Raw genomic sequence first — 6,000 nt, forward strand, 5'->3', positions numbered from 1 at the left:
GTGTCCCCTGGGTAATTCCATGCAAAACAGTATGACGAAAAACATATCTCCAAATTTGTTAAAAATTGTACATTCAACTCTTTATATCGTATATATTAATCATGTACAAAATTATGTTTGCGACAGCTACCATTTAAATGTAATGGGCAGTTAAAATATTTTTAATTGAGCTCTATTTTAAATTTGTTTTCTGACCATAAGAATAATTACAAAAAATTTTTTAAAGATATCGTTAGATAGCTTATAAAATAGGTTATTAAGGTACTATAATTGAGTGCAGCTCTGAAAATTGTGTTTAAAGAAATTAAAAAATATATAAAAAAAACGCCATTACATAAAATCGAATACTTCAATTCACATAAATAAAATAAATGACAATTTACTGAGCATTTTCATTAGGCTGTCAAATTTTCATAATGGGATCTTCAAAAATAAGGAAGTTATAAATTAAAACAACTCACCGTGTAAAGGGTGATCTATGCCGCTGTGCCATGCACCATCACTGCATCTGGTCACTGTGAAAAGCATTTCCGTGTTGACGACCGGTGCGTGTCACACGTCTGATTTCAACTAGTTTTGGTACTTCTGATGAAGCAGAATAGGGTCTTATTGCTAACTTTCCATTAACTGGAACCACACAGTGAACACTTCTTGTTCTGGGAACAGTCTTGAGGCCGGCAAATCTTTGAGGATTTAGATTTTGTAACTGCTTCTTCATGTCTTTCAATGGATGTGAATGACACAATAATTCCCTGTATATTGCATTTTGACCAATCATACAGTCCTTTAGGAGTTGAAATTAGAGTTCCTGGCTTTTGCAGCGAGTTGCTTGATTGTATTCCAAACATCAGCAATGGAATGTTGGTAGGTGGCGATGTTAGTGCTCATTGTGGCAGTGCCTTAGAATTAACAGCGATTAACAGGGAATAGATACGAATGACCCCCTCTTCTCTATTCTACTCCTCTTGCATCTAATTTAGCAAAAATTACTCCATCAATGTCCATACATTCATAATACCATACCTGGAGATACAGTCCGTTCCTGGATATACAACTCATAGTTCTTTAGGAGGAGCCACTTGTTCTTGGTCTTTACAAGGAGCCACTTGTTTTTCGTCTTTAGGAGGAGCCATTTGTTCTTGGTCTTTAGGAGGAGCCACTTGTTCTTCTTGGTCTTTAGGAGGAGCCACTTGTTCTTGGTTTTTAGGAGGAGCCACTTGTTCTTGGTCTTTAGGAGGAGCCATTTGTTCTTGGTCTTTAGGAGGAGCCACTTGTGCTTGGTCTTTAGGAGGAGCCACTTGTGCTTGGTCTTTAGGACGAGCCACTTGTTCTTGGTCTTTAGGAGGAGCCACTTGTTCTTGGTCTTTAGGAGGAGCCACTTGTTCTTGGTCTTTAGGAGGAGCCACTTGTTCTTGGTCTTTAGGAGGAGCCATTTGTTCTTGGTCTTTAGGAGGAGCCACTTGTGCTTGGTCTTTAGGAGGAGTCATTTCTTCTTCTTGGTCTTTAGGAGGAGTCATTTGTTCTTGGTCTTTAGGTGGAGCCACTTGTTCTTGGTCTTTAGGAGGAGTCATTTGTTCTTGGTCTTTAGGAGGAGCCACTTGTTCTTGGTCTTTAGTAGGAGCCACTTGTTTTGGTCTTTAGGAGGAGCCACTTGTTTTTCGTCTTGCCACTTGTTTTTCGTCTTTAGGAGGAGCCACTTGTTCTTGGTCTTTAGGAGGAGCCACTTGTTCTTGGTCTTTAAGAGGACTCACTTGTTCTTCTTGGTCTTTAGGAGGAGCCACTTGTTCTTCTTGGTCTTTAGGAGGAGCCATTTCTTCTTGGTCTTTAGGAGTAACTAATTGCTCTTATTTTTCTTCAGGAGGAACCATGTGTTCTTTTTGGTCTTTAGGAGGAGCCACTTTTTCTTGGTCTTTAGGAGGAGCCACTTGTTCTTCTTGGTCTTTAAGAGGAGCTATTTGTTCTTCATGGTCTTTAGGAGGAGCTATTTGTTCTTCATGGTCTTCAGGAGGAACCACTTGTTCTTGGTCTTTAGGAGGAACTATTTGCACACAGTGCAATTCTTGTCCTCCACTCACCTCAGATTCATCTTTCATCACAGGGAATGAAATTCACTTCGGATCTTCCTCAGATCTGACTTTAGATGTGAGATGTTGTCTTTGGTTAAATAAAACGAAATTACTTATTTCAAACTGTAAAAGTATTGAGAATTTTAGATAAGACCACAGAGAAAACAAAAAGAAGCCGTGTCCTTAATCACAACATATTACCAAACATACTGTGGGAATGTGTAGTATGGCAGCCAATAAGAGCAAGTGTAGCAGGGAATTTCGTTTTCAAATTTAAAACATAAAGCTAGAAAGAGTTCAACATTAGACTTCTCTGCAAAATAACATAACCTGTAATAGCAAATAGTGATGAGATTTTTTTTTGTCTCTATCATAGACCAAAGACGCAGTGTATAAGCCAATTAAAATACTAGATAAACACTGGAATGCTTTCCTTGTGCTCCACTCACCTCAGATTGATCTTTCATCACAGGGAATAAAATTGGCTTTGCATCTTTCTCAGATTTCACTTTAAATGTGAGATCTTGTCTTTGGTCAAATAAAACGAATTAATTATTTCAAACTGTAAAAGTATTGAGAATTTTAGATAAGATCACAGAGAAAACAAAATGAAGTCGTGTTCTTAAGCACAACATATTACCAAACTCACTGTGTGAATGTGTACCAGGCGTGTTTTTAAGTAAGTTCCAAAAGGGAACAAAATTGGCTTTAGATTTTTCTCAGATTTCACTTTAAATGTGAGATCTTGTCTTAGGTCAAATAAAAGGAAATTATTTATTTCAAACTGTAAAAGTATTGAGAATTTTAAATAATACCACAGAGAAAACAAAAAGAAGTCGTGTCCTTACACACAACATATTACCAAACTCACTGTGGTAATGTGTAGTATGGGAGCCAATAAGAGCAAGTGTAGCACGCAATTTCGTTTTCAAATTTAAAACATAAAGCCACAAAGACGTTTCTGCAAAATGACATAACCTGTAATAGCAAATAGTGATGAGATTTTTTTTTGTCTCTATCATAGACCAAAGATGCCGTGTCTAAGCCAATCAAAATACAAGAAAAACACTGGAAGGACACACTGCATTTCTTGTGCTCCACTCACCTCAGATTGATCTTTCACCACAGGGAACGAAATTCGTTCAGAATCTTCTTGACATTCTACTTTACCCGTGAGATGTCTTTGCTCAGTGTATAAACCAATCAAAATACAAGATAAACACTGGAAGAACACACAATGCATTCCTTGTGCTCCACTCACCTCAGATTGATCTTTCACCACAGGGAACGAAATTCGTTCCGAATCTTCCTGACATTTCACTTTAGCTGTGAGATGTTGTCTTTGGTCAGTGTATAAGCTAATCAAAATACAAGATAAACACTGGAAGAACACACAGTGCATTCATTGTGCTCCACTCACCTCAGGTTGATGTTTCACCACAGGGAACAAAATTCGTTCCGAATCTTCCTGACATTTCACTTTAGCTGTGAGATGTTGTCTTTGGTCAGTGTATAAGCCAATCAAAATACAAGATAAACACTGGAAGAACACACAGTGCATTCCTTGTGCTCCACTCACCTCAAGTTAATGTTTCACCACAGGGAATAAAATTGGCTCCGAATCTTCCTGACATTTCACTTTAGCTGTGAGATGTTGTCTTTGGTCAGTGTATAAGCAAATCAAAATAAAAGATAAACACTGGAAGAACACACAGTGCATTCATTGCTCCACTCACCTCAGATTGATCTTTCACCACAGGGAACGAAATTGGCTCTGAATCTTCCTCAGATTTCACTTTAGCTGTGAGATGATGTTTTTGGTCATTAAATTTCCCCTTTATATCAGTTTCAGTAGTAAAAGGAGACAATTTATTGGGTACTTTGGGATTCTTTTACATTTGAATATTGCTTTATTTTGGTAAACTTTAACGAAGGATGGTGTCACATGGCCGATGTAAAGAGGATATAACAATTAAATAAACAAAATTAATATCATGAAAGCAATAATTACACACCATTTCACGATATTTCACATCTGTACCAATTTACAATATATCAATACCGAAATTACGACTGAAAGAAAGAATATAATGCATGTGATTGATAGTTAGTAGAAGGAATCAGCCAGCCTTAAAAGGGTCTTTAGTTGGGATTAGGTAGTTTTGTCAACATAAACCTCGTGGACTTTAATGCACTTCCTCTTTCTTCCACTCATTGGAATTCAAAATCAATCAGCAACCTTCTCATCTCATCAGGTTGAGTTTACTGTTAAAATATTTTCAGTTTGGAGGTAGTTGTATTATAGTTTTATTCAATGCGATCACAGCTTTGAACCTGGATTCTCATTGTTTGAAATGTTACATTTCTTCCCTCTGCACATACTTCTCACCCCACTCTGAATTGATTCTCCCACTGGCACATAACCAAATTACTGAAGCTAGCACGTGTAGAGCCAAGAATGTCTATAGGTTTTTCTGTTTTGGTTTTTTTTTCATTTGTTAACTCATGCATTGTTTAAAGCGGTAAATTTTGTAATCATTCAATTGAATTTCTTGTTTGTGTTGGGAATAAAATTTGTCGATTAGTTCCTATTCTATCTCATATAATGAAAATAATATTAATACTTCGAATTTCAAGAAATTTCAAAGCTGGCCACATGTTAACCATGAACACATATTGCACTGCAGAGTGTCCCAAATTGATGTGTACACATTTTGAAATACAATTTCTCAGCAACGAGATCAGACAGAAATACAGTTTTTGCTGTTTTGTATCCCTTAAGCCTGTACATATTCAAAATGGCCCCCTTCCGCCACAGTACACTCCCAACAATGAAGTACAACAGAGCGACATAGATACCATTGCAAAATGAGTCGCCAGTATGAAAGGATAATTCCAAGCCTTTGGCATGAGACGAACTCGATAGCTCAGTGGTAGAGCGCCTGACCGGAGAACAGGAAGTCGCAGGTTCGATTACCGCTCGAGGTTGTGAAATTTTTCTTTCATACCATGGCATGATTGTGACTATAATAGTATTTAAATTCATGAAGTCGGGAAGCCCGATCGTGTGGTTTCAACTGCTGAGCAACTTGAATCTTGTAGGGATGAAATTTTGGACCCTTGTGTAATATCCGACGAACTGTCCTGTCAGATATGCGCATGTCGCTCTGCAGATCTTGACGGACTTGGTTGAACAGCCAATCTCACGCTTTGGATATTTTCTGGAGTATGAGCATAACGCCCACTACCATGAAAAGAAGGTTGTAAAGTGCCTCTGGCATTAAACATGTTAAACCAACTCACTATTGTGTTCCTTGAAGGAACCTTACCATGTCTCCGAACAATGAACTAATGGCAAAATCGACGTTCTGTTTGAACAACGGACTTACTTTAATTATATACTGATACCACAAAAATGCGTATGTTAACTGGCCAAGCATATATGATTAACAAAATTGCATGTTTGGAAGTTCATGTTACCTTGACAACCTTTCATTTTCGCTACTCTCATTTTATTTTACAACTCTACCAAACTAATCAGAACCAACTGCCGGACCCTGTAGGTTCAAGTGTTGCCTAATTATACTTCCCTTTTTTTTTTTTTTTTTTTAATATTCGCCTATTTTAGGTTACAATCATTGTTACAAAGTTATTTCTAATTTTGATTATTATTACATTTTGCTAAAATCTGTATATTTTACATATTTTGTAAAGCTTTTAAGGTACGTTTTTTTGAATTGATCAAATGGTGGATACCAGGTTTCACCTGTACACATTACATTAGCTCGTAGAATTATTCTTTCACTAGCCGTACCCGTGCACTCCGCTGCACCTGTTAGAAATAAATATAAAGTAAATTACATAATTAAAATAGGCCGTTTGATCCAGGGAACATTCGTGTTTGATAGAAGGATAAATCATTTAATATGTTACT

This window comes from Periplaneta americana, chromosome 16, assembly GCF_040183065.1.
Source record: "Periplaneta americana isolate PAMFEO1 chromosome 16, P.americana_PAMFEO1_priV1, whole genome shotgun sequence".
Lineage (NCBI taxonomy): Eukaryota > Metazoa > Arthropoda > Insecta > Blattodea > Blattidae > Periplaneta > Periplaneta americana.